This window comes from Rhipicephalus sanguineus, chromosome 1 (assembly GCF_013339695.2).
Source record: "Rhipicephalus sanguineus isolate Rsan-2018 chromosome 1, BIME_Rsan_1.4, whole genome shotgun sequence".
Taxonomy (NCBI): Eukaryota; Metazoa; Arthropoda; class Arachnida; order Ixodida; family Ixodidae; genus Rhipicephalus; species Rhipicephalus sanguineus.
The window spans coordinates 88,961,143-88,986,397 of record NC_051176.1 but is presented as its reverse complement, the minus strand read 5'-3'; the positions used below and the strand labels follow the sequence as shown (position 1 = coordinate 88,986,397).

The following is a 25,255-nucleotide window of genomic DNA, read 5'->3' as shown; positions in this document are numbered from 1 at the left end:
GTTGTTGGCGTACGTCACGAGGGGCAAGGTTAGGTCCCAGTCAGAGTAATCGGAAGCAACGTACTTAGAGATCATGTCAACAAGGGTACGGTTGAATCTTACCGTCAGGCCAGTGGCTTGGCGATGCACCCGAAGGTAGGCGGTATAGTAGTGCGATGAACGATACGACATTCGGCAAGGATTGCGTTTACGACTTCGGAAAGGAACACACGTCCTCTATCGCTCAGAAGTTCGCGTGGTGCGCCGTGACGGAGAATGAAGTTGCGCAGGAGGAAATATGATATGTCACGGGCTGTGACAGCAGGCACAACGGCTATTTCTGTGTATCGCGTCAAGTGGTCGACGGCGACGACTACCCAGCGGTTTCCGGAAGCCGTGAATGGAAGGGGTCCTTACAAGTCAATTCCAATGCGGTCGAAGGGCCTGGTCGGGCACGGCATTGGCTGGAGCGTTCAAGAGACGTGCTGAGGAGACGCTTTGCGTAGTTGGCACTGTGGGCATGACCGAATGTACTTGCGCACAATAGTGTACATGTCTCGCCAATAAAACCTCGAGGAAAGTCGGGTGTATGTTTTGAACACCCGCATGTGCACACTGGATGTCAGCGTGGAAGGCTGGACATATATTAGCGCGAAGATGTCGATGTATCACCAGCAACCCCTTGCGGCCGTCAGACATGTAGTTCCCGCGATAGAGAAGGCCATTACGGGCCTCAAACTGAGCAGCTTGGCGACTCAAGGCTCGAGAAGATGAAGGAAAAGTCGACGGGTTTGGAAGGAGTCGAAGGAGAGCGCTGATCCATGCATCCTTGCGTTGCTCCGACGCCATGACACAGTCAGCTTGGAACGAAAGTACTTCGTCCACGGCAGATAGGCAGGCAGTGCTTTCGGTTGACACAAGCCAGCGAGCGTGATAGGGCGTCGGCCAGACCTGTAGACAACGCGCATGTCGAAATCTTGCAACCGCAAAACCCAGCAAGCTAATCGGCCAGAGGGGTCCTTCAACGAGGATAACCAACAAAGCGCCTGGTGGTCTGTTACTACGTCGAAGGGGCGGCCATACAGGTAACGTCGAAATTTATCAAGAACCCAAATTATGGCCAAACGTTCCTTCTTGGTAACAGAATATTTCTTCTCAGCTTTAGTGAGGCTGCGTCTTGTGTATGCGACGACGTACTCTTGGAATCCAGATTGGCGCTGCACGAGTACGGCGCCGAGTCCAACACCGCTGACGTCTGTGTATACCTCAGTCGGAGCAGTAGGGTCGAAGTGACGCAGGATTGGCGGTGAGGTGAGCAGTCGACGGAACTCTTGAAAGGCATCGTCACAAGCGGGTGACCAAGCGTACCTTTTCGAGTCGCTCCATAGGAGCTTATTCAAGGGAGTGGCGATGGTCGCAAAATTCCGAATGAAGCAGCGAAAATACGAACAGAGGCCAAGGAAGCTACGAAGTTCTTTTAGAGACGCAGGTTTAGGAGAGTCAGCAACCGCCTGAAGCTTGGCCGTGTCGGGAAGAATACCGTCTTATACAATATGGCTAAAGACGGTGAGCTGCCTTGCGCGAAAGCGGCATTTCTTCAGGTTGAGGTGAAGGCCAGCGTCAGTTAGGCACTGCAGTACTTCCTATAGCCCACGGAGGTGCGTAGGAAAATCTTATGAAAATACAACCACGTCATCTAAGTAGCATAGGCACGTTTTCCACTTAAGCCCTCGTCAAAGGTTGTCTATCATGCGCTCGAATGTTACGGGCGCGTTGCAAAAACCGACAGGCATGACACGGAATTCATGAAGGCCATCGGGTGTGATGAAGGCCGTTTTAGGTTGGTTGTCAGGCGCCACGTAGTAGGTGCATCGCAAGTTACCCATAACAAAGGGCACACAAATTTGTGCGCGCATTCTTTTACACAGACGTAGAGGGTTCGTCGATACTTCGAAAAAAATGTCACGCGCGTAGAGGTTCCCTCACGCCACCGGGCTGTTGACACGCTTGTGATGGATTCTGTGTGTTTTCAAGGTTGAAGTTTCATTTTGAAATTTCTCGCCGAAATCTCCGCACATCTATATCAGCGTGATGTCACGGATTTAAATGTTTTTTAGGGCCGAAGCTCCTCTTAGTCTAACCTTGTCACGTCCCCGTTGTCCGGCGTAACCACCTTTGCAAACTGCCCACTACTTCGTCTTTGCAAACATCCCACTACGATCCATCACCGATCCATTACTTCACCGACCATAAAGCCGTTATAATGAAGGGGGAACGGAAGCCACCTTTGCAAACTGCCCACTACTTCGTCTTTGGAAACATCCCACCACTACCCGTCACCGATCCATCACTTCACCGACCATCAAGCCGTTGTAATGAAGGGGGAACGGAAGCCACGTCTAGCTACCACTTACCATTATTAAAATTTCTTGTATAAATATATACAGTGTTTGTCACGTTTTTGATGATGTACTGGGCTATCGCTTTGATTACTGCTGGGCGAAACCACTGAAGATTTCACGGTGTAACCATGATTGCTTCAGGAGCTTCACCCAAGCTCTTCATCATTTTTTCGCACTTTGACCGCATTGGCTCAGCGAAATTTCCTGAAACTTGGTACATAAAGTCTCTAGCTCCCTTCAAAGAACCACATACAATTTTTACCGATTAAGAACTGCGTAGGCGCCCGGCAAACGCCGTCAAACCTATGAAGTCACGGCGATTGGTGTGGAAAATTCAACATGGCTTTGCTTCCGGCACTTTGCGTCACCAAGCGTTTTCTCGTGGCAAGTGGGCGATTTTGGTTAGTAAAAGGTAATTTACTGATACAAGATAGTGTTTTTCTCTTTGGAGTCCCTTTAAAGAATTACATCAGCACTAGATGACGATGATTGTCCAACATCAGTTGTGTTGGTGGTACACTCTAAGAAAAAAGAGAGTCAAAAGAGGATCATGGAACCGTGACTCTCTTCGGGTGTCCATCTGACCCCTTTTGGAAGGTAGAGGCAGAGAAAAAGAGTTCGCATTTGGGAAGGAGTCACTGGACCCTCCTGAAGCGCGTTTCGATTGTAAGAGCCGCCGTATACGCCATACATATCGCACGCTCGCCCTTTGGCGCCGTTGTGGCGCCTTGCTCGGCCACGAAGACGGGGTTGGCGCCGCGGTGACGCGCCGCTCTCCTCTCTCAGTCGTCTGTCTCCTGTTCTATTGGAATGCGAGGCGCTGCGCCGTGCTCCCGACCGGGCTGCAGAAATTAGGCGCCTTTTCTTCTACAAACCACACCTACCTATTGGAATGCGTTGCGTGATTGCGTAGGTTGCGCGTCTTCGGTGGTGTTGACGCCGGCTCGAGCCGTGCACGAAGTGACGGACACCGGCAACGGGCGCCAGTTAACGGTGAGTGTATTGCTTTCGCAGGCACTAATTATACAGCTTTAGCTGGGCGTCTGCAGCAGCTCTGCGGCAGTTATCTGCCAGCCATTTCCAACAGCAGCCTGTGTCCGCGGGGCTGTTGCGGATGCCCAACTAAAGCTGTCAGTTAACGAGTTGCCACCGTTATGCGCGTTGCTGTACAAGCTCCCATAATGTGAGCGATGGAAACAATAATCGAGGGTCATTTCTTGCTGATCGCACGTCGTGTCTGCGCTACTGAAGGTGCAAGATGTCGTTTTGAGATGCACTTTAGTCTACTTCATAATAACATTTCCATCGACCTTGAGTGTGCAGCATACTTCCACGCGTGGGAACGTGAAAAAAAAAAGCCTGTGTACAGAACGCTCAGACATACCATATATAATCTTCAATGATGAAAAACAAGCAAAGGTGGCATACCTCTGCTGCTGACACTTTACTATATATAATGGTTTTTGTTGGCTTAAAGACGGTAGATTGAGGTGAAGATATAGTACGGTGGCTTCCAGAACGTACGCGGTAGTCATTGAAGTTGGACACGCCTCGCCGGTAAAATGAAAAAGCTCTAGACTTTTGACGGCGTTCGTTGTTGCGGCCGCCGGCGTGCACTCTTTTCCCTCGTTTCTGTTTGCTGTTTTCGTGGTTTGCATACACAGCGATGACGTTGGGCGCTATAACAGAATCGAGTGAGTGTACGTGATTGGGGGAGTTAGGTGTGACATGTCTGATCTCGACGTAGACGGCGTGCGCACGCGCTGGGTGTCGTTCAGGCCCTAGTACTCGCATCTGTTTTTCTGAGTATTTAAAGATGGTTTACGTTTGTAAAACATGCGGTCAATAACCGCTCACGGCATGCTCCTGGCTGCCGGAGGATGTGCTTTGTTGTTTTGTTGTTAGCCTTTATTATGTCTGTGTGAACCATTTATTGTGTAGGTTTTGCAAACCTTTACTGCAATTTCGTTTTCTCATCATAATATCACGTTCTGCTTTTCAGATACCGTTTTTCATGGTGCTCACGCTGGACAGGAGCGACAACCTAGCAAGCCACAAGTCTGATGCCTCAAGCCGTCACCACTTTTTGATTTATTTTTAATCACAAGGAATAAATATGGAAACATGATGGCGATTTCTGCTGTTCATTTAGCACCATATGACACTGTGCACATCACAGTCACACATTTTAGTTGGCTATACTCATAGAAGCATGTCAATGAGGAATACCCAAACTTCTTAATTGGAAATCACAGACCATCTTTTCGCGCTTTCTGTATAACTTTGCTGGAAAATATGTGTTGTTTTGACGAGTTTTATTAAAATAATGCTAAAACTGAACTATTCTTTTTTTACAGTCGCTGGGCAGAATGTCAAGTATTATTGGACTTGCTTAAACTGAATACTCCATTATTTTCAACAGTAGTCGCGCAAAAGTAGAGCAAGGATCAAAGGAGTAGCTTAAAATACTTGTGGAGTCGCTTGATGCTTCGGTGTGGGTCCCTTGACCCCTCTAGGAGCGTTACCGTGAAGAGTCGTCAGACTCCCTATAAGCGGTAACGTGATCCTCCCGATGAGAGTCTTTGCACTCTTCCTAGAGGGTCAGGGGACTCTCCTAGAGCGAGCCGACCCTGACCCACCAAGAGAGTCACCGTGACTATTTAAAGAGAGTCCTATACGTGGCAAGTCAGAACTCTCCGAAAAGAGTCACGCATACTCTTTTTTTTCTTAGAGTGTACTTGTGTAACGTGAATCGTACCAGCTGTACTCGTCTAGCAGCTTTTCTGTATATCCACTTTCACAGTGTGGAATAAACCGGATCTTCTTCTTTTACGTACATTTATCGATGCTACGGGCAAGTATCCCACCGGCTTGCTTCAAGGTACGTTTTCCGATCTGGGTACCTACGACGAGCGCATCGAGACCGTAGTGCGAGACAAGTACGGCACAACGAAAGTATGCGGCCACTACTGAGACGTGGGCCTGTCAGTAAGCGATGAAAAATCGTTCGCTGAGATAGTGTTACCGGCCGCCTTCAATAGACCAATCTCACCTGATGATCTGCGCATGCGCGAGTTTCCGACAGCGGCACTGCCGCCATCTTAGTTGGAGTACTCTGAGCGCTGCTGGTGCGGCTGCTTGCTTCAGGTATATTGGCGTTTGGCACAAATCCGCGACACACAAGACGATTGAACGGGGTGGAAAACTACCTCCAATACATGTTATTTTATTTCAGGTTACACTGCATATCCACTTATACACTGCATATCCACTGGGCCGGGTACGTAGCACGTCGGCAGGATAACCGGTGGTCATTAAGGGTAACTGACTGGATTCCAAGAGATGGCAAACGCGTGAGGGGGAGACAGAAAATTAGGTGGGTAGATGAGATTAAGAAGTTTGCAGGTATTACGTGGCAGCAGAAAGCACAGGACCGGGTTGATTGGCGGAACATGGGAGAGGCCTTTGCCCTGCAGTGGGCGTAGACAGGCTGATGATGACACTGCATATCCTAGCGTTAAGAAAAAAGCAGAGTCGACACTGCTTACATGTGGCCAGGGCGTCCGGCGTGTTGATGCGCTTGTGTCGCTTCGCTGAGTACATATTAGTTATAAAAAAAACGAGAAATCACGTTCCTGTTGTCATGAGAGCAAAAATCTTATTTAGTGAACGTTAGCACGCGAGCGATACAAGTTAGAGTATGCGGAAAATCACTTGCCCAAACTGCGTAGAGCTCTTCGCGACTACAAAGACGCGAGAAAAAGAAGAAAAATTGACGGGACGAAAAAAACGGGACGCTTCTTTTTTTGTCGAAGCAACACTTTTTATGTTCAATGTGTTATCAACGCAGGACTTCAGTCACAGTGATGCGTTAAACGTGGTTGAATATCAAAGAATAGCCGTGAAGTAGGTTAAAAGTGCGCCCGCGGGACGGCGACCGGCCGCATGCCGTTTGCAAAAGTTTAACGTCACGGAATTCTTGTGAACGGCAAGATATCTCCTACTACACAAGAGATGGATCAGTCAGTAGCTGTTTTGGCGACACACACAATGCGGCGGATGCGCAGTAATCCGCTCCGGCCACCGGCGGCAGACTGAGCGGATGGCTGGGCGCCGATATCGTCGCTAGGCCTGCACTCTAAGGCAAGTTTACCCGAAAGAGGAGTAACGGAGCCCAATAGGCGCGCGCGATGAACGAATAGACCGTTGATGAGCAAGCGCAGAGGGAGGCGTGCCGTGTGCAAACCAGGTATTCTGCAAAGGGATGAACCGCGCGGGAGATGTACAGCCGCGGCCACGTCTGTGTATAGCGCGCGAGCAGCCGGCCGCGCTCTGCGGGGCGACACCTTGTGGCAGTTGCGGGCACTGACGTGTTGTGCCTAGGAGCATGCGCGGCCTTACAGACATGCAGACCTGCTTTGCACGAGTGGAAACGTTGAAAAGTGCGCTTGTTTAACAGAAGATGCACGCTCCCTCAGGGCGCTTTCGGCACCTTGATTCCAAAAGATGATGCGTTGCGAATGATAAGACGCGCCTGACACAATCGCAACGTGTTATCGAGGCGCATGTTATAGGTCGCAACGCGTCTTCTTTTGGAATCAAGGTGCCGAAAGCGCCTTGAGGGAGCGTGCATGTTCTGTTAAACAAGCGCACTTTTCAACGTTGCCACTCGTGCAAAGCAGGTCTGCATGTCTGTAAGGCCGCGCATGCCAGCGCATGCTCCTAGGCACACCACGTCAGAGCCCGCAACTGCCGCAAGGTGTCGCCCCGCAGAGCGCGGCCGGCTGCTCGCGCGCTATACACAGACGTGGCCGCGGCTGTACGTCATGTGCAGAGATACGTTCCGTGTGCGAAAGTTGTCAAGGGAACTAACCGTCCTCCTCGCTCGGGTCAGTCTTCCCACTTGTGTTCGAGCTGGCGTGTTGGTGGTTGTGTCGCGCTCGGAGAGTTCGCTGATCTAGGAACTACGCCTCGGTGCCTTTGATATACACGTATGCGTGGATGAGCGTGTCTTGCTGCTTTTACGTTTCGCTGCACCCATGAAGTCTGGAGCTGGTCTCGACACGTCGCGACGCCGCGCTGTATATCTCCGGCGTAGTCGCGGCACTGCGTCGCCACCGGCTGGGTATGGCGGCCGAGAAGACAGTAGGCCTATCGGATCCATGATTTCAATCTCACTCTAGGCACAAATCGGCGCTGGATTCTTTCGCAAGTATAGTGATCGCTCATTATTCTGCCGTGCCTATCGCGTGCGCGAAATTGATCGCGATTGCCGGTAACGGACTCGATCGTGTTGTATGTAATGTACCGCGAGGGCCGGCTTTGGGCGTCAGCTCGCCTGTGCTTCGTGACCGCCTGGATATTGGCCGCCGTTGTCGTCGGCCGGCCGGACGCTTGCTCACCGAGGATTTGCTCTGGTGGTGAGCTGCGAGCTCGCGATATTGGGCAGAGGCCTCACCGCTCTTCTGCGACGCGTCCAAAATGCATTGCGGTCGCCGGCAACGAGCTCGATTGCATGTAGCGCGCCTCAAATGCACCGGCATGCGTTGGCTGGTGCTTTAGCTAGCCGACTTTAGCTGCGCTTCGGAACTCGGCGGAAATTGGTCGCCATTACCGTCGGCTTCCTCGACGCTCGCTCGCAAGCAGTTCGCCGCTGTTCGTGGGGCCGGCTTCGCGTTCGCTCGCTGTTCTGCTCGAGATTTGCTGGCGGCTGCGGCGGCTGATGGGCTTGCTCGAGCTGTACGACGCCGCTCGCAGAAAACTCGCCGGCTCGTTGGGGCATGGTGGTTGGCGGCGCCTCGGCGTGATGGCTGCGGCTGCCGCACTTGAACTGTTGCGCTATGTGGCTTGAAATGCGTCTTTGATGACGTATAAGATAACGGTGAAATTATTTACATGCCATATTTCAGACTTGTACTGTTATTTCACCCTGCACGTATTTGCCATGTGCGTGCGTCCTCATCCTCTCTGCCACGTGTCGCTAACTATTTGCAGTATTTTTGTGCTTTGCAAGGGTGAAATTATTTGCATGCCATATTTTAGACGAGTATTTTAGTTCACCTTGCACGTATTTCCACTGTGCGTACGTCTTCACCCTCGCTGTCACGTGTGACTAACTATTTGCAATATTTTGGTGCTTTGCAGGATGCAGCCGTTGTCCACAACGAGCAGAATGCCGTGTGCCCTGGCGCGTAAAATGCCTGCCATATATCGCTTCCGTTGGAGCAGCTTCACAAAAAGGACTGTATACCAGATATGACAACGCGGCTCGACCTAAAACTTCATATGTATGGAGAAAAATAAAACGTTTCATTGTATCACTTTTGTCTTTCGTTCCCGCATTATCTGCGAAAGCAGTAACACGCGCATGACTAAATATTTTTTTGCCTGTTATTTTCCGCGGCATTTGTTGCTCACCGCAGAAAGAAACACGCGAAAAAAAAGTATTAAGCCTTGCGGAGAGTAACTGTAGAAAATCATCCCTGGGGATAAAAAGTTCATCCGAATGGAGTGTTTGAGTGGACCGACCGTTCGTCCGGCGAGGTGCAACTGCGAGGACTAACGGTTGCTCGGTAACGTTTAAAGGTGAGGACCAAATGTTAGTCCACTGAGGTGATCTGTGGGGACCAACCATTAGTCCTTAAAGGGATTAATGGTTGTGGCAGCCCCATTAGTCCCAAAAGGACGAGCCACACACCCTTTTAACATCCTTTTGCCTTAGAGTGTACCGCTTTGAAACTGCAATGTACGGTACGTTAAGAGCTGCCCAAGCTCATATAAGAAGCTAAGCTTTGGTACCGCTGTTGCCGTTTTACGTTGCGTTCGTGATAACATCGCATATTGAAAGGAATGGAGAAATCCTGGCGGCGTCGTTGGCTGCGGTGCTGGCACGGTCGAGTTTTCACCGTGCACACCATGGTGCGAGCAGTACACGCACAGTACGCAGTTATAAACTTGGTTTGTGTCACAGGTCTCGTTCAAGCATTTCACTTGAAAGTCGTCATCGTTTTTCGTCAGAGATCGTTTTAGGCATCGCTGTATAGTTAAGCTATCTCTGTTTTGCCCGGAAAACACGTTGTATCCAATCTGCCGCCGCTCGCGGCGATGGGCCCGGCAAAGGGATCGAGCACACGTTGCATGAAGTTTTGCTGTCGCTGATCGGCCCATCGGTCGTGCAGAAAGCTAGTTATGATGCAATAGGGCACTGCTAAACTACCATGCCTTATACATACTGAATTCACAAACACTTTGAACAACACGTTGAAAGCGCGCGGTAGTTGCCGCCCTGTCCGACTTCGTTGACTTCGTGGCCATATGTGACGGAAATGTCATATATGGCACTTATGTACATTATATGCGGCCATATATGAGTATATATGTGTGCATATGTGGCTACCGCTTACCATATATGGATGTAAATAGGGCCATATATGGCGCGATTGGCCCATATATGGAGACAAATACAGCCATATATGGCGCGGCTGGTCCATATATAGAGTGGAATGCAGTCATATATGGCACGGCCACACCATATATGTACATCAAGTAGATCCATATTCGGGGTTGTGCTACCATATATGGGATGAACAACGTATATAAGGCACGAGTTACTAACATATATGGGGATTGTCATATATGGCAATCCGTACAGAAAAGTGGCCTAATTGGTATCTACACCAACAAGAGTATCAAGTATAAACATTGTTGCAATGCAATCATAAAAGATAAAATAATAAGGTCTGTGCACGTGTCAGTGCACGGTTCACTCGTGTATAGCTTGTACAAGTTTGACATGAAGTTTAGGTTTCCAACAATAAGTGGCAATTATTACGACGTCATTATTATATATGCGAGATGTTTTTACAAGGGCGCTATCCTGTCCGCACATATAATACATGCAAGCTTTCAAACCTCGCTATTCTCATTAACCAAGCCGACGTGTATAGTGGTATATAAAAAACGCCATGCATGCAAATTCTATTGTTCACAGTAATGCATGGTTAAATAAAACTAGTTTAAATGCAGCTTTTTATCTCGCACATCAGTAGACAAAATTGCTGATAATTCGAAGTTTGTGATGGCCACATGCTGGACACTTCATTTAACGAGGTTTCTGTGAACGTTGTTTACTCACATCTGGGATTGCTTTCAGCTGGCATTTACCATAGTAGTATGCGCAGAGCAATATTTGAGGCAGTATTTTCAAAAAAAAATGAGACAGTACAACTTGCAGGCCTTATGCTTACATTAAAAATTGGTGTCGTGCTCATATCTTGCAAAAATTCGCTTTGCGTTTCATTTGGCTGCGTATAAAGTTCTTGAATGTGCAGATCGTCAACTTAATGTCCATTTGTAATGAACACATTCAAAGAATTCATTTTATGCGAGGTTTGAAAGCATCAGTTCAATCTCACTCGATACATACTTAAGGGGTATCCGTTAAGAAGTGTCCAATTGACGCACACACGATGCACATTTAATTCACCAATTATTAAACGCTCAGAATTCTGCAGTTTTAAAACACCAACCTTTAACTTCAGCAGCCGAATTCACAAGACTTCTATTTTGTGTGTGTCATTTCTTGATCGGGATTGCTAATAACGTGCACCAATTTACTGAAATGTTACCTTACGAATGCATTTATCACGAGACGTTTTTGATAATAATTAACGGCCTTACATAAACCGAACTGGCCATTCTATTTACAGCGCTCCGTAGAGCAGCCACGTAATAAATAAAACATGGGGCTATATCCTTTCAACACTAACAGTGTGGCACATATGCTTGTGAACTATACGCGGATACGTATACATATGCGCGCACATGCATAATTACACGCTCGCGCGCAGCGGCTCATGGGTACGCGGACAGGCCCGTTTGCTTCAATGGGGCCATAGAATTTTTGCCATGTGAGTAATATCGTTGATTCAACGTTCATCTAGGGGTTGTAGGAACAGTACAATTATTATTATTATTATTATTATTATTATTATTATTATTATTATTATTATTATTATTATTATTATTATTATTATTATTATTATTATTTCCCTACTGCAACATAATTCAGTCGTCAATTCCAGTGGCAACGTCTTAGACCTGTGTGTGTCAAACGATCAACCCCTTGAAGTTTCCCGCTCCAACATCTCTCTTGTACGTCCGGACAAATTCCACCCACCACTTAACGTAACATTATCTGCATCAGCCGAAACAACGAGCTACAGCAGTTACGTAAACAAATCTCCAAGATTTGCGTTCAAGCGAGGTGATTACACGGGCCTCTATCATCACTTGTCCACCGTTGAGTGGTCACAGGTTACTGACAAACCAAATGTTGATGACTAGGTTGATCGGTTTACGGAGCTTGTACTGAGCAGCATGCTTAATTTTATTCCCCAGTATACACTTAAACAACGTAAATATCCCCACTGGTTCTCATCTGAACTTATCAGTGCACTGAAGCATAAAGATCACGCACACAGGAAATCTAAATGTTCTCCATCCAGCGAGTGGAAGGAAGAGTTCAGCTTCTTTCGAACTCTCTCTAAACGCCTATATAAACGGGATCATAGTTCGTATATTGAACTCTTAGAAAAAAGCGCCTCTGACAGGCCGGCTGAGCTTTGGAAGTATGTACTACGTAAACGGTCCAGCAAAAGCGGAGAGTCCTTCAGACTACTGGACTCAAATGGGGTAGAAGTGCATGCCGTCGCTGACTGTTTTGCCACGCATTTCTCATCCGTTTATAAGGCCTCAGACTCTAGCACTGATATCAGACAACAGCCCAAGGCAGTTAGCTCATCCAGTGCTTTGTCGCTGGATGAAAATCTTATCAGCGAATGCATTAAGCGCTTAAAACCATCCTTATCATGTGGCCCAGATGGCATCCCCTCTGCCATACTAAAAGCTTATGGTAGTATATTTGTCCCAGTACTGACTACGATATTTAATAACTGCCTGGACACTTCCACATTTCCTAGCATGTGGAAAACTGCTCGTGTTTTTCCAGTATTTAGGTCGGGCTCTAAAACAGATGCTTCTAATTATCGCCCGATTTCTCTACTATGTGCCACATCAAAGATCTTCGAGCTGGCTCTTCACAACATATTGTCTTTTAGTGTGAAAAACTCATTGATTCCTAATCAACATGGTTTTCTCGCTGGCCGCTCAACTACCACAAATCTTGCTAGTTTCATGACGCAGATCTCCACACCTATTTCTCAGAGAGGACAGGTTGACGTAATTTACTGTGACCTGAGCAAGGCTTTTGACGTAGTCAGCCACACACTGATTATGGTTCAACTTGCGCACTTTGATGTTGACTTGTCAGTTGTGAATCTCCTACAGAGCTATCTGCTCAATGGATATTGTTATGTAGCCGTAAATGGCCAAACGTCTTCTTTGTATAAAGTGACTAGTGGGGTCCCTCAAGGGTCGGTATTAGGCACACTCCTATTTTTAATTTACGTTAATGATGTTTCTTTTGCCATTCGTAATTCTTCTTTCCTCATGTATGCCGATGACATCAAGATTTTTAAGGAAATTCATTCAGTTAACGACTGTCGCTTGCTGCAGTCAGACTTGCGCTCTTTTTCCGAATGGTGCAACGGTAATAACCTTTCTCTGAATACCTCAAAGACAAAATTCATGTCTATCACTCGCAAGACATCTAGCGTGTCTTTTCAATACTCTGTCAATTCTGTGCCGTTATGCAAGGTTTATGAAATCAGTGATCTTGGTGTTGTTGTTGACAGCGCGTTAAACTTTTCTTCTCACGTTAAGCGGGCTGCTATGCGGGGCCTTCGTTCTCTCGGATGTGTTTGTAGAATATCTCGAGAATTCAGGTCTCCCATGGCCCTCCAAAAATTGTACACGGCAATATGTCTTCCGCAACTTGAGTATGCGTCCGTGATATGGAATGACATTGCTCAATCCAGCGGTAACAATATTGAACGAGTCCAGAAAAAATTCATCAGTATATATAACCATCGCTTTGCTAAAAATGACTCTGGATCTCGTTCAAATACTGCTGAATTATTATCACTGCCATCACTTCACTGCCGACGAAATCGCTCTGATCTCTTATTTCTTTACAAGCTAGTCCACGGTATCATATCCTGCCCTGTACTTCTCAATTGTGTAAATTTTCGAATTCCGCGTAAGTTAACCAGAGAGAACAGACCGTTTCATGTACCCGCCTGCTTCTTCCAACAATCTACCGTTCACAGAATACAAAGTCTCTATTGGCCTGGTGTGCGACCGATGGCGGCGCTGCGAACGGCGCCTGTATGACGTCAGAGCGGAGATTCGTGCGCTTCGTCTGCTACGTATAGGCCCAGCGCCGTGTGAAACCGCCGTTGTTGTAAATCTCAACAAAAAAGCAGTTCAGTTGGTTATCTTGCGTATGGTGGATACTGACGCTGTTCGAACAACCGTGGGTCTGCTTTTAACGTTCATTTAAAACTGCAGCTCTTTGTTTCGTAGAACTGCGGCCGCTTGTCTCCGCGGCGAGTGCTGCGCATTGGTGAAGTACTGCTCTGTGCCTCAGTGTACTTCGTCCTCTCGTGAAAAATGCGTCAGCTTTCACAACTATCCTAAGGACCCGAAGCTGAAGAAGAAGTGGATAGTCAAGCTCAGAATGGGAAAGCGCCCCACGCCTTCATCGACAGTGTGCAGCAAGCACTTCGCGGACAGTGACTTCTGCTACCCACCGTACGCACCACTCTTAGGTAAACTTGTGACCGCGTTTAAGCGCCTCGCCAATACTTAAGCCATTTATTGCACGCGGGCTATAAGCATAGGCGATTTACACCAGGTGCGGTGCCGTCCCACAACCTGCTGCGAAGGCCCCTAGACAAGGAGCCGACGATGCGGCCTCGGAATCGCCTCGCAGGAAAGCGCGCCTCGTGAGCTCAGCTGAGCGGCTCACGATATCTGGCATTTGGATGGTGCACATACATATTTTACTTATGAAGGCAAGCGCGCGCCAAGCGGACTGCTTATCATAAATTCATAAGCGAAACCTGTTGCGGCTGTTTAGTGCACATTCTCTAAAAGTTTTCACCTGAGGCAGTGCAGACACTTTTTTAAAAGCGGAGCTCTTTAAAGGGGTGGTGCCACCAAATTTGTGGCTTGCGCGTTCTTTGCTGTAAGCGTTTCCTATAGCTCCAGGAAGCATGATGCATGCACGAAGATTCATGTATTCTCGCTAAATAATGTAATATCGCCTTTTGATGTGGACAACTTTCGGTTTCGGGGCACCGAGGTTGGGCAGTGACGTAAAAGTGTGGTGGTGCCTCGATGAGGCACCGCCACCTTTCACAAGCTTTATCTACATACTTGTAGATGCTGGAGAACGGCACGATTACTGAAATATCGAAAGAAACACCTAAACTAATTAGTATCGTACGGCGGAAACAAGATAACGAGCGAGAACACTCACACATAGTTTCACTTTCTTACTAGCAATGCGGTCGGTGGCATCGGCGCACTCGTCGGTCATACGGGGGATTTCTTGGCCCTGTCGATTGGGCCGCAACTAAAACAAGTTCAAGATTACGCTCGAAAACATTCGTTGCAAGCGTTAGTTGACCATCGCGAGGCTGTTCGTTCGACAAACTTCCCGCCTGAAGCAGACGATCCGCATACAGGAACAGCGGCTGCTGCAGCGCGGTTGAGAGCGGAGTCCCCGCGCTGACGTCACACGCGAGATGGCGCCACTCCAAGATCTCGAGGCCAATAATGTTAACTTTCTTGATCTTGACGTTTTTCATAGCCCACAATCATTGTTTTTATCCGAGCTTTGCACTGTTTTGACATAGTGTGGCACAATGTACAAAGTCTTCCCTTCTCAGTCTTTCCACATAGTTGTATATATACAATCTAATTTTTTATTCCCCGTCAATATTTCTCGTGTTGTCTTATTTTACTCCTCCCCTTTTGTGTTCATTTCTCTTTACGTGTTTTTGCTCTTTTTATTTCTGAAAACTGTCTGTATTGTATTTTTTATTTTTATTGTTTTTTTTTGCGTGCGCCAGCACAAAGACCTTACGGTTGTTCCTGGGCACGTTAAATAAATGATTGATTGATTGATTATTATTATTATTATTATTATTATTATTATTATTATTATTATTATTATTATTATTATTATTATTATTATTAAAGCATGAGAAGTAAGATAAATATCCGGATCGAACACGTCGTGGCAGCCAGCGTACGTGAAGCAGCGAATTGCAGATTGCACGAACGCCTCCCTCGAAGGTCATGCACCTGTCCCTCTCGGCAGCCAGCGGGGATAGAGCGAGCCCTATTGTCCCGAAACCCGCGTGACTAGTTAAACGCGGTGCTGCTTGCACGCGGCGGACACAAGCGGGAACGAGCGATTCCGGCCTGAGGGGTGAACAATTCGGCGAATGCATACTGGAAACTTCCACTGCACGCAGGAACACAGACGACTATAAGGCGCGTAGGCCCATCTACGGTTCCGATAAAGAAAATAGCACACAAAAAGTTTAATTTGTAAGTGTTAATATCGCATTAATAATTATAAAGAGTTGAAACTTTGTTTGCCAATAAGCTTCGCAAAATTTACTGCAGCGACTACTGTGTAAATTGGTGATCTTACGGACACCTTAGTGCTGCATCATGATCGAGGCAGTATCCATCCGCGCCGCTGTTGCTTCTTTGCTGACCGGAGCAGCATGCGCGGCTCGTGTTCGTCACTCGTGATCTCCCTTGCTCTTATTTCGTGTTCAGCGACTGCTTTGATTTTGCACTGATTCAACGCAGACCTGAGGAATTTACTTCGCTGCATGTGGTGCAATTGTGGATGCAGAGGCAAGTGTGTTCTTGTAGAGAGGCCGTTGGTTTGACAATCGTTAACTTTTGGTGCGGAAAAATGGACGCCTAAGCTTGCGTGCAAGTTTTCCTCGCATCTACATTTCTGAAAAGCTGTACGGATAAGTGTGGTCGTCTTAAGTTGTGATTAAGTTCCTCTGGATTTACTGGCTCTGTACATCACAGCCTCTGCTAAATTTAAGGTAAGTTTACCGTTTTCATCGCCTTCATACGTTCTACTCGAAAATTATGAAAACTCACAAAGCGTAGTGCATTGCATGCTTTGATTAGTATATGACTGCATAATAATTGTGGTTACGTGATTAAGCCGTCGTATTCTAGCTATTTTATTTTTACACCATTTTGTTTTGTTTTTTCTATTTCTTCCAGACATGACTCTCCCTATTTAATCGGAAGCAAGCGCTGTACCAACTAAATTATGGCTTTCGTGCTATTGCAGTTTTCGTAAAAATAAAAAAAAACATACAAATAAATCTGGATATTTTTTTGCTTTGACATTTGAGACAACGCCGAAAGTCAATTACAAATATCGCAATTAATAAATGAAAAAAACGCCAGGCCTGCGCTGAAACCGCAGCACAGTCACAGCGAAAGCTTGAAGAGCGGCGTTTCTAGAGCCCGTTGTAAGCTCTCTTGGGGCTACAATACAAGTACACTAGAAAGGTACCCACTACGCCATAAATCACAATTTTTGTGAAGTTGGGAAGCACCTACTAAGCCATTATTCGTCATTCTGCGGAGAAGCCAGCCACCAGCTACACGTCTGTAAGGAATTATGTGCACTTTGTAGACGCGACGACTGATCACGATGAAGAATTATGGCTCATCCCTTTGTAATGGGTTGGAAGCTTTAAACGGCCCACCAGGTATGTAATTTGCATTGGGTGACGCCCGGTCGCTATTTCCCTCTCCCGTCATGCTGTATAACATACGTTGACGTGGGAGAGAGACGGGGGGGGGGGCGAGGAACTTGACTGAGACCCCGAGGAAATGGATCATGCGCTTATGGACTTCCTTGGCAACCAATACAAGTGCACTTGCGAGGAACTCACTACGCTTTGGATGGATGGATGGATGAACAACTTTATTTTAGTCCTTCGGTGCGCGCGATTAGCACAAGAAGTCACGTACAGACGACTTCAGACGGGCACCTACCCATGCCCGGCGTTCCTGCACAAAATCTTTCCGGACGCGCATCACTACGCTTTAAATCATTGTAATTTTTGAGAAGTAGGGCAGCAGGCACTGTGCAATTTTTCGCCATTCTACGGAGAGCCGTGGTACCTGCTAAATGCCTGTAAGGCACTATGCGCACTTTGTTGATGCTGTGCCCGATGACGATGAAGAATTATGGCAGATCCCTTTGTAATGGGTTGGAAGCATTTAACAACCTACTCGTTGCGCAATTCGCATTGTGTGACGCCTGTTTACAGTATTAGCGTTGTGCGACGCTTGGTGCTTATTTTACGCTTCTACCACGCTATATTGCATATGCTAATGTGGTTCCTTCCCGACATGAAGCCTGTATAGGACCTTTTTGCAAAGCAGTTTTAAGCACCGGCATGGCTCAGAGGTTGAATACTGGGCTCCCACGCAGAGGGCCCAGGTTCGAACCTCGTTCCATCCTGGAATTTTTTTCTTATTTCGTTTTTTTTTCTTATTTCGAGCGATACTGGTTACGGACACCGGCGGCGGCGGCAGCGGCAGCGGCAGAGGCGGCGGCGGCGGCGGACAACTACGGCGCCAAAAACGGCCGGTGAAATTAACTCATAAAAGCTTTCGCTGTAAAACAGCTGGCAATCCGCATCCCCAAGTATGTGTCATGAGATTTATGTGCCCGTGTCCTAATTTGTCGGTTATCGCTCAGCTTTTACCTTGTTTTTAGAATTACGCTTGTCTTGAAGGTAAGTGCACACGGCTAAAACTTCTTGCAAGGGCAATTCTAGAAGACGGTGTACAGTACTCCCGGATTGAAACGGGACAATTTAGGACCAATTAACGCACATACTTTCGTCTCCACCGTCTTCAGTTCAGGTCATATCGGTGTAATTTCGACTCGAACGCGTAGACCGGAGCAACATTATATGTAGAGACCAGATTAGTCGTGATACGGTGTGATTATCTCAAGCAGTTGCGCATACCAGTCGTTATACTAAAAAATTTGATGTCGCCTTTGAATCCATGAGCACTGTACGTAATTTTGTACAAGTAAACAAATTAAACCCGACTGATTTGCTTAGGGCTTGCAACTAATTAGATAGATAGATAGATAGATAGATAGATAGATAGATAGATAGATAGATAGATAGATAGATAGATAGATAGATAGATAGATAGATAGATAGATAGATAGATAGATAGATAGATAGATAGATAGATAGATAGATAGATAGATAGATACGCTCAAAGTGCCTTTGGTTCGCTAAGAAATGCGCCGCATTTAATCAGATAAGGCGTCACGTTCAAAGCTAATATGTACAGCCACGTGAGAATTAAGCGCTTGTTTAAAATGTCTGAAAATTTTGACCGCGGGTCGCTTTTGCTGTATAGCCTTACACTATAACATATAGATGTTTTGTCCTTAGCACTGGCACAATCGCTACTTGAATTACTTCGAGTTTCCTTTTCTACTGCCCAGCTCACGGTGCGATTTGTCAGCGTTGGAAGGAGCTGATTAAGCAGCGTGCAGACAAAGGCTTAACCTAATAGGAAAGCTCCCGAGCCTACTAACTGCATCTAGTAGGTTGTTGTTTTTTTATCATTTGCATACCTTGAATTTTGTAAAAATGATGCGACTGTTTTATTCATGACTGCTTGCGTTTGCGGAACAGCACAGGCAGTCCTCCTTTGGCTTTGAGAACAATATCAAACGTCATCTGCAGCTCTTCTATCGGGCACGTAGATTCTACAGTAAACTTGGACAAGATCTTCGCGAGTACAATCTTGATCTCCATCATAACGAACTTCTGACCTGAAAGAGACGAAAGCAGTCGTTACGACATTTAGAGATATGCAGCGGTGAAATGAAATAACACTCTTGTACATCAAATTAGGTTCAACATCACCATCCTCATTACTCATTATTACTAAACCCTGAAAGAACCCGGCATAACATACGGGTGCACGAAAAGCAGGAAGAATCAGCTTGTCCTAATAAAAAAGTAAATAATGCAACTGTAAAAAACGCAGTTACCAATTCAAATTATTGGAGGATATATAGCTGGTCAATAAAAACGGGAACAAAGAGAAATTATGCGCAAAAATGTGGAACGCGCATTGACAGTATTTAAGAACACTCAATGCAGACTGAAAAATTAAAAACAAAAAATCACCGCCATATCCACGAAGTGAATCATGTTAGAGGAGCTTGCTCGGAGATCGGGTAACCCGCGAATCCTCCGTACACATTCCTCTACCATCATATACAGACGTGACAAAGTTGTTATATATACATTAGCCCTCTTCGCTTCGGCCTCCCGGGCTCTCACCGCAGGGTCTTGGCGGCGAGCCCGAGTGCTGCTGCGTTGCGAGCCCGCCGTGCTGCTGCCTTGGCTGGGGTGTTCATGCTGCGGAGCGGCAGCGAAGAGTGTTCACTGAGTGAGCTCACGGCGAAGGGAAACGAAGCGCGCCAAACGCAAGCGCAAAACGAGAGGCGTGGCCCTTTGTTCACTGAGTGAGCTCCCAGCGAAGACAAAGGAAGCACGCTAAGCGCGAGCGCCAGACGAGAGGCGCAGCCCTCTAGCAGTCACTGATCTAACTAGCGCATGCGCTGAGCGTAGTGTGAGCCGCCTTGAACGGCGGCGCGCCATCTAGTGAGCATTCTTGAAATCACCGGAGAGAGCGCAGCTACGCTTATGGCGGGACCAATGAGAACTAGTGTACACGCCGACAACGGACAAGGCGCAAGCATAAGGAGCAAGCTCCTAAAAAAACTAGGAACTATCTGTATTGGCGCACACACAAGACCTAGGTGTCAGTGCTTTGGGACATTAAGCAGCTTCATGTAGCCTTTCTTGGTGCTCTTCAGCTTCCGTTTGTCTTGGGTCGTTGACAGAGCTACACAGCGAGCGCACAGTCGACATGGTATGGTGCACTGTTTGTTTAATCATGTTGCTCTAAGGAGACACAATATCGGCTGTGGCCGACATCACAAATGTAGCGATAAGGATCTGTTGCTCGTATAATTTCATGTAATGACTAAGGATAGCAATTTGGTCACTATTAAGATAAACGAATGTATTTCGTACGTTCCTACGTTCGTACGTAATGAATGGAGCTCGTTACCACTGGAAACATTTTGTTTTAATATTAATCCTTACTTTGAACACTATGTATCGTTCTGTTCATTCAAGAAGAACTTCCTTTTGGGCGATTCGATGCTTAGATTGCTCAGGAATGCTCGATTGTGGTGGAAAATATATTTCGTCAAAAAGGCGGTAGAAAAGAGAAGAATTGTTGCTTCACTTTCTTCTCTTTCCTATCCCCTTTTCACAAAATATATTTTGCGTCACAGTCGAGCATACCTAAGCGTTCTCTTCAATACCAAAAAATACAAGCTACGACGATTGTTCCATATCACATAGTTATGCTCAGAAGTGCCTTAAATTTAACTATATTGATTCATAATACTCTGCTGTACTGCTTCATCGTGCGTTTGTTGCTTTCATTTCTGTGTCCGTTAATAGTTGCTGTAAATTAGTTTTGTCATACCGCCAAGGTTGCTCTTTCGACCAATTACAGCGATGAACTTCGTTCAACAGTATGTACGGGAGCCTTTGTGAAAAAAATAATGCGCGGAAGAGCTATTACCGAAGTTAATTAGTTTTGTCCTCCTGGTTGCAACATTCCAAAGAGGAGGGGCATGTTACATACCGAAGTTGGAAAAAACGACTGATACGATAAGAACACTAACATGCATGAACGAAAGACAAATATGTATACAAAGGTGTTCAGCTGGAATTAAATAAGAGCCGTAATAAATGTAAAGACAACGACAACAAGTGCAACAGTACAAGTTCAGAATCTAAAAGTAAAAGCAACAAACCCGAAAAGAAAAATCAATGAAGGTACCATTTAAAAATCCCAACCAATCAATGATAAGCATGTGATTAAAAAAAACGGGCGCATTTGTCCACCTCCAGTTGGGACACTCGGCGCGTTTTCGAAACGCTGACGGAGTCGTCAATCACCGTTACGCTATTGGCATTGACAATGACAAGTGAGATCAGTTGCGTTATATTGCAAATTTTCCTTAGATCTGCTAGTTCATTACCCTCCCATCCTGGTGTTTGACGAAATTGGTTTGGTTTTATTTATGGCGTTTAACGCCCCAAAGCGACTTTAGGCTGTGAAGAAACGCCGTAGTGGAGGGCTCCGGATAATTTCGACCACTTGGTCTTTTTTAAAGTGCCCTGACATCGCACAGTGCACTTTAGCATTTCGCCTCCATTGAAGTGAGACCGCCGTGGCTGGGATAGAACCCTCGTCTTTCGGGTCAACATGCCGAGCTCCATAACCACTGTGGTAGCGCGGCGGCTTACTACAAAATTAGCCCCTACACATTGCACCTATGGGTGGAGCACCGAAACAAAAAAAAATGCAGCAGTGCGCCCGCGTATAGCGTGATGATTATGATTTGAACGGCCAATCGACAGGGTGTTAAAATAAAAGCATAGACATAAATTAGAGCGCAGCGCGGGCTCGGGCCTACCCGAAAACCCGGGCCGGGCATGCTAAATGGATACGGAACGATAATCTTGCGGGCGATGTTTTGTAGCAGAACAAGATCGATATACATTTGATAATGAAAGAGAGTTTAACGTCTAAACATGACAAATACAACAAAGAGATTTGAAGAAAAGGACAAGAAACATGTTTTTTCAGCAATTTTCGGTTGTGTCTAGCGGCCGCCGGTTCGGGCTGCAATACGTCAACACACGCCGCGCGCGCGCGACCGCAGTGCCTGTTCATTGCGTTCATTACGGCGGATAGAAATGCCTTGCCTTAAAAGAGAAGTTTTGGCCAGTTGGTGATGCATACCTGGTCGAATGAAGCACGAACAACGGGGCAAAAAAAGTGAGACAGGCAGGACGAGGCGCTCGTTCCACCTTTTCCACTTTTTCTTTTAGTGCATAGCTTAAGCTGCGGCACTATCTCACAGACAAGCGAACGAGTTTTTTGCACTTCTTTCGAGTTAAACAAGTGAACGGATAAGCACTACACCCAACGCAAAGAATAACAGGTCTATTTGAGCATTTGAGACGGCTTGCCCTTTTTCCTCTCCATGCTCTGCTGTGACGCGCCTTTTTTTAAAAAAAATCATCACTTGAGCTTCCGGTCTCACGTAACATGGCTGACGGTTTCCTGTGCGCCCGGTGCACTCAGTTTCGGTATCGCCTGATTATTGTTTCAAATTACGTGCGTTTCTTGCGATTGTTTTAAAATGGGCATGTCATAAATTGTCGCATCCTGCAACTGTTCCACATAAACAACGGCCCTCAAGGTAATAATTTAAGATGTTAATAAGATAACTTTGTTAATTACTGATTTAAATGTAATTTTAGGAGCGGCAAAGTCTTTCCGCTTCGGCGCAGAGTTCGTTTGCGAAGATGACAGTGGCCTGGTTGTCATAGCATTTTTATAAAAAAACTTTTAAAAAAGTCTAAAAAAACACCCTGTATATGTTCCACATATTTTATCCCGAAAAAAACTTTTTTCGGAATCAAAGCAAGCTACTTGGAGAAGATTTATGAAGGGCAAGTACTGTACTTCTTTTGTTTCCTGCATATTGGGCTACTTGATTTATCTTAAACGGGCGAGTTAAAAGTAAATAGACCAGGCGCTTATATAGTTAACATCTCACTATTCTGTGCTTTATTATTTGCATTCGCTATTATTTTATATCCCAAATGTTATTTTTAATCGCAGTAATAAATGTAATATAACAAATTTATATCTCTAACTTATCATCGGAAGAACAAACACAGAGCTCCAAAGTGGGGCAATGTTCTTTAACGTTCCAGCAGTCCGCTAAAACGAAAGGTCTGCGCGGAGTCTCGTAACATAGAATCACTATAAAGAGACATTCTTTTTCTGTGGCTCCGTCACGACTCCCGGTGGTCATGTGACGCGACATGGACATGCACAGCCTACTTTGTGTGCCCACATCGTTAACGTCTGAGCTTTCGTCTTTTTCCGCTATATGGTACGAGAACGACATGATACTGCCGCAACGGCGTTGGAATGTGCAGGAATCGCATAGGCCCATTAAACAAGGTGTGGGGCAAAGTATATTTATTTGACGAAATATCTGGCTTGAAAAAAAGACAGTTATGAATTCTGTGCTGGAGGGTGTCCCTTTACCTCGAACCATATGCATCCAATGAGTAAGCATCGAGAAGCTTATTCGTGCCTTTATTACCAAACTGGAGAGAGAGAGAGAGAAATGAACTTTATTAAAGCACCGGCGTAGGTAGCAGGGTGCCACGCAGGGCCCTCTGGAATGAACCCAGAAAATAGATCGAAATCACTTCATCCACCACCTACCAGTCCTACCCGCGTAGTCCAATCGCAACCTCCTACCGGTGCAACATCATTAGCACTTAAGGCATACACAGTTATAATATGAAAAAAAAAGAAGAGGGCACAGTACAAACCGTGCATAACATACACTGCTGAAACTAGCCCTCAAAGAGGAGCTTTTTAGGTTATATTGAAGAGTGGCACGACGTTCAGGAACATGAGAAACGAAGAGACGAGCTGGACAGCTGTGTTCATTCTGCAGAAGTCCGCAGACGTCCGAAATTTCCTCCAGTGGTGGATGTATGAGAAAAAACGACCGCCGACGCCTTCACAATTCACAAGGCAGATTTTGTGCGCAAGCAGTGCAAGAAACTTTAGCGTGGGAGGATTTATGGTCCAACAGCGCATGGCGGGCTTACAGCTGGAATCTCTTGATAATTTGACTTTTCGCACAGTAACATGTGAAAAAATGAACGGTAAACTACACCACAAGAAACTTATAGACTGTATATACTAGGAGGGGTGTGATATATGGAAAGAATGCTATGACAAATAGTTTTTTTTTTCTTCCTTTCGGGTGTTCACGTGTATTTCGGAATGTACACGTGGTGCACAGAGTTCGTTATAATTTTTATCTTGGTTAGCTTATTTACAACAAACGTAATAAATTTGTTTTTTTCCTCTATTTTTCTTGCTCTGGCAACGTGCTACTATGCTGAAGACAGGTGCTACACATCCAGCAGAGTTCACGATTGGGTTTGTTGGTAGAGCATGCTTTAAATTTCAATAGAGGCTGCAATAAAAAAATTACACCATCTCCCGCTAAAGGAAACCACGAGGCAATGCGAAGCCGGAGCACTTGCACGATCGCGTTCCGTTGGCGTTTGTTCGGCATGCTACTGACCTCGCGTCGTGGAACGCGAAGAGGAACACTACGCGCGTCGTGCCTTCCCTCTAGCCTGGCCGTTAATTCTCACAGGGCGAGCGGGGAACGCGGTCGATAGGCGCGTGAGAGGGGGCAGCGTAGGAGAGGAGAGAGAGGGGGAGGGGACGCGCATGCGCTGGCGCTCATCGCGGCGTTGCGCAGGAGAGAATTTCGGCATGTCGAGCCCGCATTTCAGAGGAGTCAACCAAAGCAAGCGCTGGACAACCCGCGCAGCGCTCTACCCGCTTTATATTCACACTTGAAGGAGAGGAGACTAGAGGAGGAGAGTAGCGCATGCACCGCTAGAGTAGAAGCGAGAACGCAGGAGAAGCGCAAGCAGGTGCTGGGAGAGAAGTGGAGAGAGTAACGCGCAGCTGTTGGAGAGAGGGAAGGAGGAGAGTTGTGCATGCGTAGTGTGAGTGCGGACTACCAGGCCGACGCCGCGGGACATACCCCCGAGCAAGAGATGCTTCGCATCTAAAACAGAGTAAAGACAGCGTTCTGTTCTCTGTCTCCCATGTTCTTATTGCGCTCCTTGTTGACACTGAACTCATGCTGCAAATTATTT

The 25,255-nt window shown here is 46.5% G+C and overlaps 1 protein-coding gene across 1 annotated transcript in view; it reads right to left on the bottom strand.

Moving 5' to 3' along the window:
- LOC119393687 (cytochrome P450 4V2) overlaps positions 1 to 25,255 on the bottom strand; it is a 174,188-nt gene that overhangs the window by 93,051 nt on the left and 55,882 nt on the right. The window lies entirely within an intron of this gene.